The sequence below is a fragment of the Lycorma delicatula genome, chromosome 6, assembly GCF_047948215.1.
Source record: "Lycorma delicatula isolate Av1 chromosome 6, ASM4794821v1, whole genome shotgun sequence".
NCBI classification, from domain to species: Eukaryota; Metazoa; Arthropoda; class Insecta; order Hemiptera; family Fulgoridae; genus Lycorma; species Lycorma delicatula.
Genome location: NC_134460.1, coordinates 158,930,599 through 158,949,931, shown reverse-complemented (window position 1 = coordinate 158,949,931; position 19,333 = coordinate 158,930,599). Strand labels below are relative to the sequence as shown.

Below are 19,333 nucleotides of genomic sequence, written 5' to 3'. Positions count from 1 at the left end.
CTGTAAGCCCACATTTCAAATGCATTATTTCTCCTCCGAATCTTCCACCTTGATGATCCAGGTCTCAACATCTACATGACTACTGTGAAGCAGTCTCACTTTCGTATTCCTCATGATTGCTCTATCCTTTAAAATAACTGTCAACTTTATAAATGCACTTTATAAGTGCGTGTCAACTTTAAGCTCACCAAGATAATTCTTTGTATTTTGGATAACGATTGATTCCCCTTCTTTATCTATTGTTGACCATAAATATACAAACAGGTCCACCTTTTTGAAATTTCACAGCGCACCAGTGACTCGTAGATCATATGCTCTATCTACAATAATAACTTTTCTTTTCCCATGTTTAATTTCAGCTCTAATCCTTGAAGTTTCTCTTCGTAGTGGTTATTCAGATCATGTGATGGTTATGTACCGAGTCACACATTCTTCTATTGTAGGAACATCCTTACTATTGCAGTTGTTTTTATAATTATGGTTTCTGTATGTCGGCGTGAAAATATATTGGAAGATTTAATTTCTTCTGGTATCGCATCAATGTTTTTTCCATTATGCCTGTGACTGATGTTACGATCAGTACTGTTGTTATAAAGTTATGTTTCCAGATTTCTTTCAGCTCTATTGCAAGGGGATTATATTTTTCTATTTTTTTCTCATTCTTTTAATGTTAAATTATTGTCATTCAGTATAGAAGTATCTGTTATGTACATAGTTCTGTTTTGAATAATATGATGTCTGTTCTATTGCATATAATTATTTTGTCTGTGAGTATTGATCTATCCCAGTATAATTTGTAGTTTGCATTTTGTAATATGCTTTCGAGTGAGTACTTGTACTTACATGGCATGTGTAATGTAATATGTTCATATTTTAATCGCAAGTTCACGGTGAATTATTTTCGCTGCTGTATTGTGTCATTCAGTATTGTACATAAATTAAAATGTAATAATGTGTTAAACAAAGATGGTACACCAATATATAATACGAAAGGTAAAGTCGATAGATGGGTGGAATATATTGAAGAGTTATACGGAGGAAATGAATTAGAAAGGTGTTATAGAGGAAGAAGAGGAAGTTGAGGAGGATGAAATGGGAGAAACAATACTGAGATCTGAATGTAAGAGAGCATTAAAAGATTTAAATGGCAGAAAGGCTCCTGGAATAGACGGAATACCTGTAGAATTACTGCGCAGTGCAGGTGAGGAAGCGATTGATAGATTATACAAACTGGTGTGTAATATTTATGAAAATGGGGAATTTCCATCAGACTTCAAAAAAGTGTTATAGTTATGATACCAAAGAAAGCAGGGGCAGATAAATCTGAAGAATACAGAACAATTAGTTTAACTAGTCATGCATCAAAAATCTTAACTAGAGTTTTATACAGAAGAATTGAGAGGAGAGTGGAAGAAGTGTTAGGAGAAGACCAATTTGGTTTCAGGAAAAGTATAGGGACAAGGGAAGCAATTTTAGGCCTCACATTAATAGTAGAAGGAAGATTAAAGAAAAACAAACCAACATACTTGGCGTTTATAGACCTAGAAAAGGCTTTCGATAACGTAGACTGGAATAAAATGTTCAGCATTTTAAAAAAATTAGGGTTCAAATACAGAGATAGAAGAACAATTGCTAACATATACAGGAACCAAACAGCAAAAGTAATAATTGAAGAACATAAGAAAGAAGCCGTAATAAGAAAGGTAGTCCGATAAGGATGTTCCCAATCCCCGTTACTTTTTAATCTTTACATGGATCTAGCAGTTAATGATGTTAAAGAACAATTTAGATTCGGAGTAACAGTACAAGGTGAAAAGATAAAGATGCTAAGATTTTCTGATGTTATAGTAATTCTAGCCGAGAGTAAAAAGGATTTAGAAGAAACAATGAACGGCATAGATGAAGTCCTACGCAAGAACTATCGCATGAAAATAAACAAGAACAAAACAAAAGTAATGAAATGTAGTAGAAATAACAAAGATGGACCGCTGAATGTGAAAATAGGAGGAGAAAAGATTGTGGAGGTAGAAGAATTTTGTTATTTGGGAAGTAAAATTACTAAAGATGGACGAAGCAGGAGCGATATAAAATGCCGAATAGCACAAGCTAAACTAGCCTTCAGTAAGAAATATAATTTGTTTACATCAAAAATTAATTTAAATGTCAGGAAAAGATTTTTGAAAGTGTATGTTTGGAGTGTCGCTTTATATGGAAGTGAAACTTGGACGATCGGAGTATCTGAGAAGAAAAGATTAGAAGTTTTTGAAATGCGGTGCTATAGGAGAATGTTAAAAATCAGATGGGTGGATAAAGTGACAAATGAAGAGGTATTGCGGCAAATAGATGAAGAAAGAAGCATTTGGAAAAATATAGTTAAAAGAAGAGACAGACTTATAGGCCATATACTAAGGCATCCTGGAATAGTCGCTTTAATATTGGAAGGACAGGTAGAAGGGAAAAATTGTGTAGGCAGGCCACGTTTGGAGTATGTAAAACAAATTGTTGGGGATGTAGGATGTAGAGGGTATACTGAAATGAAACGACTAGCACTAGATAGGGAATCTTGGAGAGCTGCATCAAACCAGTCAAATGACTGAAGACAAAAAAAAAAAAAAAAAAAATTGTGTCGTTCAGTGTAGTCTGTTCCAGCGAGTATTTTACAATCTCCTATTATATTTTCAATAGTTTTTTGAATTTTAGGCATTTTCTGCACGTATCTGTTTCTATGTTCTCTTTTATGAAGAATTCTCTACAATTTTTTGTGCCGATTACTTTATCTTGTTTGGCTAGTGCAAATCCTTCAGTCTCTTAGAAAAGTTGTCCTGTTGTAAGCCATTTATACGATAATGTTTCGTTTACGTTTGGGTCTTGCATTATATTATGGTAATTGGAGTGCTTTTCCTGTCCGTGCTTCTTTCTTATGTTGTGCTGCAGTTGTATAGGTGTTCTGTGTCTTTTTATTGTAGATTGGGAGGTGCATATTGTTTGTCTGCTTTGTTAATTGCTTTATGGAGCGATGTGATTTTGTTCTTGAAATAAGATCTTAGGTTTTCTATTTGCTTCTAGTGTAATATTTTTACATCTGTGAGTCCATTTCCTCCTTCTTTCCGACTAATTGTAATTCTTTCGATGCGTGAGTTTGGATCTAACTTACAATTTCCTGTTATTTTATCCCTGTTGAGCCGGTGTAGATCTTCAGATCTGTCTGACCATTTGGTTATGCCAAAGGAGTATTATAGAACTGAGACTGCATATTTATTGCCTTGATGTTTTTGGTGTCAAGTTTTGATTTGAGTACTCCAAATTTTGAGTCATTGTTTGATATTTTAGTGATTATGCTTTTATTTTGTTCAAAGCCAAGATGTTTTTATGTTTTCACGTGTTTCATTATTGAATATTCCTGTTGTCTCTTACATTCTGGTATCCTATCTTATATTATTGTATAATTTTGATTGTTTGCACAGTAGTTTTGATTAAAGTTGTTAAAACTACAAAGTTTGAGCTTAAAGTTAATTTAGCTTCTGGAATCCTTTTGAGGGCACTTTGAATAACTTACATTTTAATTTTTATAAATTGAAATAAAATTTATGAAACTTAAGCACCTTTTTGGTTTTAATGAAACCGCCCCATTTTCTCTCTTTTACAACAATACTAATGTCTGGTTAAACGATTTTTCTTATTTAAAAAGAGTATAGAATACAGTATAAAAATGTATGAAATATTATGTACCCAACCCGATTTGAAGGTAGTAGGAAAATGTGACCCCTTGTTCTTGTTTTAGCGTCCAGTAATTACCGTTCAGATAATACTTGAGAGGATGAATGAGGATGATATGTATGAGTGTAAATGAAATATTGGTGTCAGTTCGACCATTCCTGAGATGTGTTGTTAATTGAAACCCAACCACCAAAGAACACCGGCATCCACGATCTAGTATTCAAATCTGTGTAAAAATAACTGACTAACTAGGACTTGAACGCTGGAACTCTCGACTTCAAATCAGCCGATTTGGGAAGACGCATTCACCACTAGACCGACCCGGTGGGTGCAGTCACTGGATCTGCCTCTGCATCTACTACATATGTCAGTGGAGAGTTCCCCAGTCCTCCACCTGGAGACGCACCTGATAAGAGACAAAAAACTAACTAAGAGACCTTGAGACTAACGCCTCAAGGGTTATTATTATTATTATTATTTAATATTATACTTTAGTTTGGATTACTTAGTTATTACACCCGAGTCATCATGTCATGAAGTGGTACAATGCACTATGTAATAAAGTTTAACAGCTATCATGTAAACCAGTTATCAGGAGATATTGTGTTTGATTAGTCTAAATTAAAAATTTGGATAGATTTTTTCTATATATTAGTTTAATAAAAGGATGTTTTAGTTTTTTTATTATGTTTTATAACCTGAAAGCACAAAGATAAATTTATTTCTTTTATGACATACATCAAATCAAAATAAGTAATCTAATTTATTTTTTTACACTAAATAAATAGTGCGTACTGGATATATTTAAAAAAATAGTTGTAGATTAATCGGTGATATTTTTTTTAACTTCATAAGTTTTTCCAAATGTTTTATATTTCTTTTTAAATTATATACCTTCTCATGATACTAAAAATTTGTGAAGACAAATCCGCGTCCTTCAAAATTATTAACGTTATTTGTTTTAGAATAAATCGTTTATTTTTAAGTTTATTAATAAAATATATATTTAGAACTAAGGTGACATTATGTAATAGTATATTTATGTGCGGTATGAGGAAGTGGTTTTTGGTGAGGAATGTACCTGCGATGTATTCTTCTTAAAATATAAACTTAACTAAGGAAACTTTTACTATGAAGAAACTTTACTGTGCCAAATGGAAACTTAAAATCGGATTAAAAAGATAGAAAATTAGGTCGCATCTGGAATAAAAGTAGGAGGGAGTTCACGAAGAAAAGTTTAAGAAACATCGATTTATTGACGCGTCTCAGAAAGAGTTTAACTCGATGAAATTTGAAAAAAGAAACTAACAATCGGTCGAATTTTATTCGTGTTATATAAGACCTAGTACCAATACTAATAATGTACCCGGCTGACATCTCAACACTTCACACGTCGAGTTACATTTCAGAGCCCGAACGACCTTGCTTTTCACTGTCGCTCTACGTTTCTCTTAAAATAAACTTACTACCTCCGTTCATACGTAGACTTTCTATCTTTGTCAGATTTCAAAAGGTTTCGTAGCCGGCTTTTTGACCTCATCAGATTTCCACTTGTTTACACATAATAAAAGAGAATTCTAAACGTAACTTTATACCGCAAACGCACAAGACGACTTTCCTTTTATTTGAACCGATACAATTGAAATAACTTTTAAAGATAGATATCAATGAAGCGTAACAATTTGTAACTTATTTTTCGTCAATTTTTTCTCTCGTATTCGACAAAGAAGAAAAAAGTGAAACCAATAAATAAGAATGAAACTCATATTGTATATATTGTTTACTAGTTCAGTTACCGTTTATTTTTTTATTGACGTTCGAAATTTCATCCGCAGTGTTGTCAGTTCATCAGAGAAGCCATTTTTAGATAAATTGAAAAGTAGAAATTGTATTCCTAAAATTAGGATTAAGACGCGTAGTATAAATTTTAAAACCGGATTATCGGTAATAGATTCAAATTTTCTTTAGATTTAGAATTTGTGGTGGAAAAATAATTTCGAATATGTGTTAAAAAATAACAACGTTTCGATTAACGTTTGTTTTTTTTTTAAATAAGTAAGAATTAATCCTGTTTAAGATTCTGAAAGAATATGAAATACAACTCAAAATTTCCGTCCCCTGAAAATTTTTATCAAGATTAAAAAAAGTATATATATATATATATATATATATATATATAACGAACAATTTTAAACGAAATAGGTGTACATTTTTTTTGTTCTTATAATTTTTTAATCTGATAAAGGAAAGTTTTGGACAGAATATAAAATAAAGGGGAAGGTGGTAGAAAATAAGTTTTTACTAAAAATTTACTACTATCTCAGCAGTCATTCCTACTTATAATTTAACTTTACCAGAATGAAAATTTAAATTAAATAGGAAAATGGAATTTTTATTTACAGGAAAAATAATTGAAAGACACATACATTCTAAAGGTATCCAAAAGTAACAGCTTGTGTTAAGATAACCGGCTAATATAATTTTAATTTTTCTTTTTTTAATAAACAAAGTAATTCACCAACTTTTAATGTAGATTAGTCAAGTTCAATGTGTGCACTTTTTTAGCGCGGCAGACGTCCAGACGAGAATCTAACAATTGCCAGGTTTTAGGAGAATCTGGAGCCTTACTTGACCAACAGCTTCAACAATTTTCTGTTTTAAATCGTCCAAATCTCAAAATTTTCTTGGTACGCACAAGTATAATAAATACTTAAGCAAAAAAGTCCAGAGAAGTGACATCTGGAGATTTAGGTGGCCGTGCAGTTGGACTTTCTCATCCGATCCAACATCCGGGAAAATTGTTCAAGAATTTGGTAACATTTCGATGAAAGTGCGATAGAGCACCGTCTTGTAGAAAACTGAGCAAGTATATCGAGGTACGTGTGTCCTGTCACAGTAGGCTCCATGAAGAAAAACGAACCGATGACGCCTTTTTTTTCAGTCCTAACCAGACATTGACTTTCGTTGTGTTCCTTTCATTTTCGATTACAGTATGGAGGTTTTCAGTACCCCAGATTCGATAATTGTGTCTTTTAACATTCCCGCACGTATGGAAGGTAGCCTCATCACTATCATTTTTTTGTTATAGAGGTGATGGAACCCCATTTACGGGCACCGAAACAGTGTCGGACTCGCTAACAGGTTTTACAAGAAGTTATTAAGTGCGTATGAGTTCTTGCACACTACCGATTAAACATCTATCCCTGGGTCTCCGCTTCTCCTGGGAATAGCTTTGCAGCATTACTTTAAGAAGGGGGGAAACGCCCGCACACACAGTCGGTCACCGCAATCACAACTGAAACTTCCAAACACACACTCACGCAACACAAAGGATAACACCAACACATGGAGTAAAAAATCACTCGCACATCACAACAAGGAAAAAACACACGCAACACAAGAAATTCTTTTTTCCATACTGTAAACACTCATGGTAACACACACTCGCGCAATATAATTCGCACGACCACAATAAGCCTCATCACTAACTAACAACGTATCATGATTATTAGGAATGTTTTCGACACGGTGTATTACCTTTGCACCAGACTGACATCGTAGCGGGAGAACATTATGTTTAATGTGATGAAAGCGATATAACTACGCTCACAAACCGAGCCTTTTATGAACTACGTTGTGTACAGTGGAAAGAGAAATTTGCAGTTCGTGAGACTAACCCGCTTAATTGACTTTCCAGGATTGGCAGTAAATTCATCGCGTATACGATCCACAGTCTCTTCACAACTGAATCTTTTGAACGATTTTATATTTGTTTATCAAAGTTTTTTAGTCCCTCTTAAAGTCATATCCAGCTGACGAATAGACTGGGATCCAGAACTGTCCATATTCCATTCGGTTTGTATACGCCGTAGAACACGTATAACTGACTGAAATTCCGGTATCCAAAACGCGCACTGAAACTTTTGTTGTGGAATTCCACATCTAGATTGACTATTACTGACTACAATTATAATTGCGTTGTGAGTCGGCTTGCCTTCGTCACCGTTAGGTATTACTTCAGAGGATGAGATGAATAATAACATTTTTAGCGTGTGAAAATGTCATGCCTTACTGGGATTCGAACCCGGGATTTCTGAATGAAAGGCCGAGACGCTACTACTCGATAAACTACGTATTAAAATCCATTTTAGTGGCATCTAATAATCGATAATTAGTGAAACCGTTACTTCCATTTTATTACGATTTCACAATCAAAATGTGATACCATTTCTTAAATTGCTTTTCTGCGTACAGTACAGTTCTGTAAATATAATTTTTTTATCTCCTTAATTTTAAATAAATTACGCTTCAAAAAAAAAAAAGGAAAATATAGTTAAAATCTGTAAAATTATAATTCTCTTGGTCATACCTGTGTTAGAATGATTTCGCAGATGCTTTTATTTTATAAATAGCCTTAGGCACATCCCGAATTAATGTCCAACAGTAATCGGCTAGCACGTTAGTATTCCATTTCCCTTTATAGCGGCTTTCCATCACCGAACTGTCTTGGTGGAAACTTTCACCTTATTCGTCGCTTACGTCTCCGATGTTTCCGGTAAAAATCCAGATGTGAGTGGAGGAAATGTATTTTCAAAGACATATTACATCCCATAGCTCTGTATGACGTAATAAGTTGATTAACAATATCGTGGTAATTGTCGGATTTTTGTTTGCCGAGAAAAATTTTGCAAACGTCTTTAAATGAAGCCCAAGCTGCATTTTCTACATTATTTAACATCGAGTTAAATACATCATCTTTGACCAACTCTCTTATTTGAGAACCAACAAATATTCTTTCTTTAATTTTTCTTTCGCTTACATTCGGAAATTTCTGCCTGATGTACAAAAATCCGGGACTATCTATCTTCATTGCTTTCACAAAATTCTTCATTAGTCCTAGCTTGATATTAAGAGGGGGTAAAAATATTTTTTTGGGTTCAACTAAGGGCTCGTGAATAATATTTTTTCCCATTTGGAGTTAAGTTGTCTCGTTTCTTCCATTATTTGGTAACATAATGTTTATCCATAGCTCGGTTGTCAGATCCGCAAAGAAAACACATGCACTTAGTATAGCCTAACTGCATTCCTAAAAAATAGCTATAAGTTTCAAATCACCACATATGTTCTAGCTATGTTTTTTAAATTTATTTTTTCAAGAACCGTGTTTCATCACATCGTATGTCTCTTTCAAATTAATACCATAAGCGATCAGTATCGAAGGATATTTGTTACCGTTGTGTAGTAGAACCACTTTTAAATTATATTTGGACGAATCTAAGAAGAGTCGGCAGTCCTCAGGTTTATGAACTTGTCCTAAGTGCAACATTAGCTCATCAATATTTGTGCAATAAACTAAATTATTTTCATCAATAAAGTACTGAGAAAGTTCTTTTTGTCGGCTTCGAAAGCCCGAAATTTTTGTATTTTTTTGAAGTACATTCCAACCTTGCATCTTGATCCTAACAGTTCAGCTTGATTTTTTGACAAATTTAAATCCCTAACCAAGTCATTTAATTCTTATTGTGACATAAGATATATCTGTGGAACATAATTCAAAATCAAAATCATTGTTGTCTTCTTCAGTACTGCCTGATTCTTCATCGCTGCTTTCGAAACATATATTCACAGATGGCTCAGGAACTGGAATAATTGCACTATGAGGTACAGGCCTGATTTCAGATTGCAATGAAAGATATTTTACAATATGTTTAGATTTTTTTAGAAATTCCAGACACATATTAAACAAAAGTAACAATCGATTACATGATCCTTTGGTTCACGCCAAACCATAGGTACACCAAATGGCAAAGCCTTCCGTGTGTACCTTTCAACCATCCTCTAAAATATACAGAACAATTAGTGCATACTATATGAGGAGCTTACGTCTTATCCTGATCACCAATTTTACACTGAAAGTACAAATGATATGCTCTTTTAATTAATGGTGTAATGCTTTTTCTATTTGATTTTACGGTAAAGTCACCACATACATAACAAAAGGTATCCACATCATTTACACAATTTTGAGACATTATGTCATTGCACCGTTAACAAACTTAAGACAGAGCAATAGTACTGAACAAAATTAATTGATTCCTAATTCCAGTGCTTAATACAAATAACACAGCTGTGTTTACAGCTACATGTTTTGACCTGCAGAGATATGATTAATCTTGTCCATGAAGGCTCACTCTTCACTATTAGATATGATGTCATAATATGCGACTGTGATATGATTTAATTCTTTGTCTAGTATTGTTTAATACTAGACAACTAGTACTAGTTTAACTTTATTAAAGTTAAACAATAAAAATTGAGCTAACAAAATTCAATATAGGAGCTTAAAATGCTAATTATACGTTGAAAAATGAAAAAATCTTTTAACTAAAATTTAAAGATTTTTCAAAAATGGTGGGTGATAGAAAGATTCTGAGTTCATATTCGTTTTCAGCATCAAAACCAGATTAAAATCATGTATCGCATGTTAGGAAATAATAATTATGTTTATCAGTGTTATCGATTATTAGATACCACTAGTGACTATCAAATTCTTACCGGAAATAGACCTATGCACAATTTCAAGTTCAGCCGGATTACGGGAAGTGAATAAAAATTGATAACATTATTTTATATAGAAGGACAGTTAAGAGAAGGTTAATTAAAAGCATTTAATAATAATAGTTGAAGGTAATGAATTGAATTATGTCAAGTTTTAAACTGAGTAAAATAATTACATTAAAAACTAAAAAAAAAATCGGTTCCCCAATGTACAGAACGAAGAGCACGTGGTCTGTTCTTCTACGAGTATTAATTCTTTATTAGAAATTAATAATAGTATCCTATACCACCCGCGGGTGGTAATCCTTGATTAAAATTTAAAAGAAAAATCATAATGTCTCTAACAGAGATCGTTTCAAATTAAAAGATAATGGAATTTTTCCCATATTTTGTTGCAAACCATTGGGCATAAAAAAAAACCTTATTTAACCACGATTTATATAAAACTATTTATATGTATAGATTTCTATAAATATATGTATAGTTCGTGATTTTTTCGGCTATTCGATTCTGTTGTACGAAGTTTTGTGTTAATCGGAAGATTCATCAGATAAAGGGAACCAAAAAACCGGGCGACTTTCGATATCACCAAGATTTTTAATTACTACCGGAAGAAGATTCTTTTAATGGAACTGTCTCTCTTTTTTCTGTTTAGCCTTCGGAACCAATGTAAGATATTAGTTCAGAGGATGAATGAGGATGATATGTATGAGTGTAGATGAAGTGTAGTCTTGTACAGTCTCAGTTCGACCACTCCTGAGATGTGTGATTAATTGAAATCCGACCGCCAAAGAACACCGGTATCCACGATCTAGTATTCAAATCCATATAAAAGTAACCGCCTTTACTAAAATTTGAATCTTAGAACTCTCGACTACAAATCAGCTGATTTGAGATGACGAGTTAACCACTAGACCAGCCCGGTGAGCTTTAATGGAACTGTCTGAATATCTCAATATTTTAATTTTTCCAAGGCGATAGTGAAAACAAAATTGAATAAGAGATCTCAAGATATTTTAAGCACTCATACTTTTTTTGCTGGTCCCATAAACATAACATATTTTCAAAAGGAAAAATTCATATAAAGTATTCAAGTAAAAATCTTTATTTACAAGGAGTAAAAGATAAATACTAGCTGACGTTAATGAATTTTACTACGCCAAGATTTAAACTGAGCAAAATAATTACTATAAAAAAGAAAAAAAAAATTCCCCAGGAGGGAGAATAGAACCGAATAGAAATTCTATTAATAGGGAAGTCTATTTTTGACTTTGGTATTCTATTTCTTAACCGTCTTCTTTTTGAACAAGTTAATAATTTATATTTGTACTACAAGATAGAACGCATTTTGTGCAATGTAAAATTTAAATATTTCTTAATCGAACTATATATGCTTTGTACGATGATGGAAAATAATCGTAAAAAAACTCCTCTCGATGCAAAGGAAATTCCTAAGTACTGTCAAGAGAATTTTTTTTTTGTTCTTCAGTCATTTGACTGGTTTGATGCAGCTCTCCAAGATTCCCTATCTAGTGCTAGTCGTTTCAATTCAGTATACCCTCTACATCCTACATCCCTAACAATTTGTTTTATATATTCCAAAAGTGACCTGCCTACACAATTTTTCCCTTCTACCTGTCCTTCCAATATTAAAGCGACTATTCCAGGATGCCTTAGTATGTGGCCTATAAGTCTGTCTCTTCTTTTAACTATATTTTTCCAAATGCTTCTTTCTTCATCTATTTGCCGCAATACCTCTTCATTTGTCACTTTATCCACCCGTCTGATTTTTAACATTCTCCTATAGCACCGCATTTCGAAAGCTTCTAATCTTTTCTTCTCAGATACTCCGATCGTCCAAGTTTCACTTCCATATAAAGCGACGCTCCAAACATACACTTTCAAAAATCTTTTCCTGACATTTAAATTAATTTTTGAAGTAAACAAATTATATTTCTTACTGAAGGCTCGTTTTGCTTGTGCTATTCGGCATTTTATATCGCTCCTGCTTCGTCCATCTTTAGTAATTCTACTTCCCCAAATAACAAAATTCTTCTACCTCCATAATCTTTTCTCCTCCTATTTTCACATTCAGTGGTCCATCTTTGTTATTTCTACTACATTTCATTACTTTTGTTTTCTTCTTGTTTATTTTCACGCGATAGTTCTTGCGTAGGACTTCATCTATGCCGTTCATTGTTTCTTCTAAATTCTTTTTACTCTCAGCCAGAATTACTATATCATCAGCAAATCGTAGCATCTTTATCTTTTCACCTTGTACTGTTACTCCGAATCTAAATTGTTCTTTAACATCATTAACTGCTAGATCCATGTAAAGATTAAAAAGTAACGGGGATTGGGAACATCCTTGTCGGACTCCCTTTCTTATTAGGGCTTCTTTCTTATGTTCTTCAATTGTTATTGTTGCTGTTTGGTTCCTGTACATGTTAGCAATTGTTCTTCTATCTCTGTATTTGAACCCTAATTTTTTTAAAATGCTGAACATTTTATTCCAGTCTACGTTATCGAAAGCCTTTTCTAGGTCTATAAACGCCAAGTATGTTGGTTTGTTTTTCTTTAATCTTCCTTCTACTATTAATCTGAGGCCTAAAATTGCTTCCCTTGTTCCTATACTTTTCCTGAAACCAAATTGATCTTCTCCTAACACTTCTTCCACTCTCCTCTCAATTCTTCTGTATAGAATTCAAGTTAAGATTTTTGATGCATGACTAGTTAAACTAATTGTTCTGTATTCTTCACATTTATCTGCTCCTGCTTTCTTTGGTATCATGACTATAACACTTTTATTGAAGTCTGACGAAAATTCCCGCTTTTCATAAATATTACACACCAGTTTGTATAATCTATCAATCACTTCCTCACCTGCACTGCGCAGTAATTCTACAGGTATTCCGTCTATTCCAGGAGCCTTTCTGCCATTTAAAACTTTTAATGCTCTCTTAAATTCAGATCTTAGTATTGTTTCTCCCATTTCATCCTCCTCAACTTCCTCTTCTTCCTCTATAACACATAACGGAGGAAATGAATTTTCTAATTCATTTCCTCCGTATAACTCTTCAGTATATTCCACCCATCTATCGACTTTACCTTTCGTATTATATATTGGTGTACCATCTTTGTTTAACACATTATTAGATTTTAATTTATGTACCCCAAAATTTTCCTTAACTTTCCTGTATGCTCCGTCTATTTTACCAATTTTCATTTCTCTTTCCACTTCTGAAAAATTTTCTTTAATCCACTCTTCTTTCGCTAGTTTGCACGTCCTGTTTATAGCATTTCTTAATTGCCGATAGTTCCTTTTACTTTCTTCATCACTAGCATTCTTATATTTTCTACGTTCATCCATCAGCTGCAATATATAGTCTGAAACCCAAGGTTTTCTACCGGTTCTCTTTATTCCGCCTAAGTTTGCTTCTGCTGATTTAAGAATTTCCTTTTTAACATTCTCCCATTCTTCTTCTACATTTTCTACCTTATCTTTTTTACTCAGACCTCTTGCGATGTCCTTTTCAAAAATCTTCTTATTTCCTCTTCCTCAAGCTTCTCTAAATTCCACCGATTCATCTGATACCTTTTGTTCAGGTTTTTAAACCCCAATCTACATTTCATTATCACCAAATTATGGTCGCTATCAATGTCTGCTCCAGGGTAAGTTTTGCAGTCAACGAGTTGATTTCTAAATCTTTGCTTAACCGTGATATAATCTATCTGATACCTTGCAGTATCGCCTGGCTTTTTCCAAGTGTATATTCTTCTATTATGATTTTTAAATCGAGTGTTGGCAATTACTAAATTATACTTCGTGCAAAACTCTATAAGTCGGTCCCCTCTTTCATTCCTTTTGACCAGCCCGTATTCACCCACTATATTTCCTTCCTTGCCTTTTCCAATGCTTGCATTCCAATCTCCAACTATTATTAAATTTTCATCTCCTTTTACGTGTTTAATTGCTTAATCAATCTCTTCGTATACACACTCTACCTCATCATCATCATGGGCGCTTGTAGGCATATAGACGTTAACAATCATTGTCGGTTTAGGTTTTGATTTTATCGTTATTACAACGATTCTATCACTATGCGTTTTAAAATACTCTACTCTCTTCCCTATCTTCTTGTTCATTATGAACCCTACTCCTGCCTGCCCATTATTTGAAGCTGAGTTAATCTAAAGAATAAGCCTGCCAAATTTCAATTTTAAACCGATTTAAAAAATTACAATTATAAGTACGTTTTATGGAGTATAAGATTTAAACACTTACTTTAACGCTTTTCCTTAGATTTTAATAATGAAAACAACTTTTGACTTCTTTTATTACAGTTCCTTTTAAGAATAACTACTTTAAATATTCAGCTTTTTATTCGAGAAATGATAGAAATCGTGGACATTGTATATATCCCTGTAAATAAAAATGACTGCACTGATTTTATGAAATCGTTATCAAGTGATAATTTGGTATTTACGTGAACAAAGATTCCTTAAGTCTAATGGCGATTTGAAGAGAAGAAAACGATAGAAGGAAGATGCTATTTTCTTCAGTCTAAAAACAAAAGTTGTTTGAAATAAACAAACAGGAAATCAAATAAAAATTCTTAAAAAGCAAATTTAAACATTTTTCGCGCCTAAAATAGTACCCGAGTGTTTTCTCTTTTCTTGTCCGCGGGCTATATCTTCGGCCTTGGATTGTTTCTTTTAGTTCCTTTATTGATTCTTCCGCACAGAAAAACCAATCGAAATAGGTTACATCCTTGTCTCAGATTCGTCATTGTTCTGTTTACCGACAACAGGTCTCAACGGAACTGCTGTCTTTACAAATAACAACCCTGAGCATTTTTTTTCTTTTCATCCTATTTTTCTCAATATATTTTAACAAGGCAAGCCTTCTTTTTCATTGCCATTCTTTTCCGTTATTTTTCTTCCTATAATAAATAGCCTTTTGCTGCTTTCTTTGTAATTGATTTTAAGATTACTTGTCCCTCTCCAACTTTCCGCTCGGCATTTTATTTCTGACTTCGTCTATTCATGTACTTCTTTTCATAAAATCACATCAGTATATTTATTATATGTCTATTTTTAGATTTTTATTATACGTGTATTATCGTATTGTATAATATTGTATGTATTCTAGTGAATTTAAATAAATAAAATATCTGATTAAATTCCTTAACTGCAAGGATTTTTTTTCATATTTTACTTTTTTTATTATACGGTAGAAATAAGTTCAAATATACAAGCTCTTACTCTTTAATAAAAATAGGAATGTATAAAATTATAATGAAATTTATGCGAAGTATAGATGGGGAATTTATTAAAGAACTTGTGATAAATCTATATATCTGTTGGTGGTCATTAATAAAGAATTGAAAAAAAAAACCAGAAGCATACGGGTATTTATTACAGTGTTGAAGTAAAGATATTTTTTATTAAAGTTTGTTTCTTTGTCGATGAAATTTTTATAAGATAAAGTTTTAAATAATAGTATTCGAATATTTACTCTACTGGAATAATTCTTTGACTTGCAAATTTTTAACATTTTATTATAAGTTCTGCTCTAAGAAAAGTTTCTAACTTTTTTTTTTTTTTATTGTAACAAGACAGTAAAATTACTCAATTTGGTATGTATTGAGATTAAATGATGATTTAATCTCATTAATACTGATTCTCGTTAATACTGATTTCATCATTAGAAAATTAGAATTTATTGTAATTCCTTTAGATTCCAAGCAGTCTGTTCTAAAGGAATCAAAATAATATAATTTCATAATATTTCTTTTGTTTTCAATAATTATGTATAAGTGCATTTTTTTTAACGAAAATTTAAGAAATGTTAGATATTTTAAGAATTTTCATGAGAAATGGAACGGACCTGGTAGGAAAAGTTGTCCTTTATAAGTTTCATTTATCTGAATTTCCTCGTAAAAATAGCATTTGCACATTTTACATTTTACTGAACTGTTTTACAGGCGCTAAAATAATATTTAGAGAACTCATTCTTAAAACATACTTTAAACGAAAACTGTAGTACGGTTACAAAATGGTAAATAGACAACGGTAGAATTTATTATTGTAAAAGGCAATAATAAATTCTACCCAGCAGAGATCCAAAGAATAGAAAGAAGAATTCTAAGAACATGTATAAATAAAAGACGACTTACTGATGGGGGATAATGGAGACTCATACCAAACCAAGAGGTACGTAAAGACGAAGAACCGGCTCTAGACTACTTTAGAAAGAAAAGAAAATCCTTCTTTGGACACATAATAAGAACAGAACCGAACAGGCTCGTCAGGAAACCGGTCGACAAATACTGGAAAATGTCCAAAACACCGACCTGGATAACCGGAATTAAACAAGATATGAAAGAACTAGAAATCGCAGTAGAAAATTTACGAAACAAAACTTTCAGTATAAAAATACTAAAAGAAGCAAACTGCAGATTTAAAATTAAATAAAAGAAAACAACAACAAGAGTTTCTTCAGAAGAACTCAAAAAAGCAAGATCTGACATAATAAGAAGTATTTGGAAGCAATCAAGAAGAAAAAGAAAAAGAAAAAAGAAAATACGACCAGAGTTGACTAAAGTGGTCCACTGTGAACTCAAAATCCTCAAAAAAAAAGACAATAATTACAGTCATTTTACAAGTACTCATTATTCTTTTCTTATGTCTAAATTTTATGGTAATGTCATTTTTTTTTATTTCTTTCTCGATTCTATCAGAAAATACTCTTATATAAGTAAAATATCTTTTTTGATAGTTTTGCTCATTAAAATTCGTTTGTGTAAAAAATTTCAAGTTTCTCACTAGTAGATAATACGACTCGACTTAGTGGAAAATTCACAAATTGTTAAAATTCTCCAATAGATTTTTGAAGGAAATGATTTTAAAGATTAAAGATTAGATATATTAAAGAAACAGTGATTTTAAGATAAACGTTTTCTTTAAAGATTATATAGATTGGATTTCAATTTTTTAAAAAGATTAGATACATTTTTGAAGGAAAGATGAATATAAAAGATTTTTGAAATTTATGTGCTCGGTTTTTATCGGCTTGATGTTTAAAGAGTTTAAAACTCGTGATCTGAGGTCGTCGTTTAGTATAACTCGTGTTTGTGTGTTGCGTGCGTGCTCGCGCGCGCGTGTCTATATACATTATGTATGTACGCAGGAGGCATTCATTGAAAGTTTGTAATGGTAAAAAACATGCGTGGAAAGGGATCGGTGTTAAAAAAGAATGGAGAAGGTTTATTGTTAGTCAAGTCACTGCCTATATTTCTGCTCTCATCACACTTTCTCTGCTTTCGTTTTCTTTTTTCGACATACTTCCCCTTTTTCTCTTTCTCATCTTTTTTTTTTACCACTCTTGTTAATCCATTTTTTATTCCTCATTTAAAATGCTTTTACTTGATTAAATCTTCCTTTCTATTTTTATTATTTCTTTGAATATTATTTCCTCCTATTATAATTCTATCGCCATATAAATACAATTAAACGAACTTGAGGCTCTATTGCAAGTTACATAAATGAAGTAAAACATCTGAGACTAATTTCTATGAGTTATTAAAAACATTTGACCGACTAGAAATGCAGACACTTTGGTTTTAATGTTCATGTTAAAATGATACGCATATGGCCACAGCAAAACTACACGTACATGTTCATTAAACAGAACTTTATGAGCTTGACGAATGCATTTCTGATATAAAATGAATAAATTCATAAATGTAATATGAATATTAATATCTGATTCAGAAAGATTTAAATTTGTGAATAGAAAACCCACTAAAAGTCTGAAAAATGATGAATAAATGGATAAAATGAAATCAGATTAGTTATTTATTAATTGATTAATGCGATGTACTTTAAGATTTCTATTCGCATTTTATTTGGGTTGAAGTCGAGATAAGTTAGTAAGTATTCAAAACTTTTCTTCTTTTTTTTTTAAATTTTTTTGGAGACAGTTTGAGTATAATAAGATAATTATTATTTAGTTTTTTTGAAAAAAAAAATTGTGTAGGTTCATAATATAAAATAAGAGAAGCCATTGATTTTTTTCGTAATCATGAAACAAATTCAGCACCGATTATATAATTCAGTTCCTTTACCGTCAAATGATAATATGCATGTAAGTGTAGCTGTTTTAATTCCTAGTTTCGCCAGACCTGGATGTATCATTTACAACAAACCGGCAATAAATAGTGGCCGGAAATAGCGTCTAAGAATTAATAATATTAAATTGAAAAATGGCAAAAACTTGATTTGTCAACGCGCTTAACTACTTGCTTTATCCTTAAAACCTCTAGATTGTACTATTAATATTTAATAATCCATTCATTCTATTGATAAATTCTTTGCAGTTATGTTTTCTGTCTCGCAATCCCGTTCTGTTTGTGTGTGTTGTGTGTATTGGTATTTACGGATAAGAAAGTTCTAAAAGAGAAGTATATTTGTTACATTTTTCTTCCCGTCACATTAATTCTGATTCTGAAAAGGAAAAAAAGGTTTTATAGGATTTTAGTATTTATTTCATATATGACGAAGTGTACGATAACATTTATCACTCGTTATTGCTATGGTTAAAAAATTAACCGCTAGAGCACGCATTTCAGTCGATTACGTTACACATGATTTAGTAAAATACTCTTCCATAGACCTTGATATAGCTTTAACGGTGGAAAATAACCGGATATCTTGGGATGGAAAAACCAAGCGAGCATCTCACGATCATAACGTATTACGTCGAATTCAACCGACCTGCAGTGTAACACGCTAACCTCCTATCGTGAATAGTGTTCATAAAAGAGGAAAATTGTGCTACGTCAGCTCAACAGAGAAAAATACATCCATTTATTTTTTAACGTGAAGTTATTTCCTATAAACTTAAAAAAAATAGGTGTATAATTTTTATGAACTACCAGAAAACCGAAGCAGCGGAATAATTAATCGGATTAATTAATCAGCTTATCCTTACTTTTCTTATTTTTTCCTTTCATTGAACTACCATATAAAAAAATAATAATAAAAAATATTTAGT

The 19,333-nt window shown here is 32.2% G+C and overlaps 1 protein-coding gene across 1 annotated transcript in view; it reads left to right on the top strand.

Moving 5' to 3' along the window:
• Positions 1-19,333, top strand: part of Nmdar2 (glutamate ionotropic receptor NMDA type subunit 2) — a 694,511-nt gene that overhangs the window by 440,749 nt on the left and 234,429 nt on the right. The window lies entirely within an intron of this gene.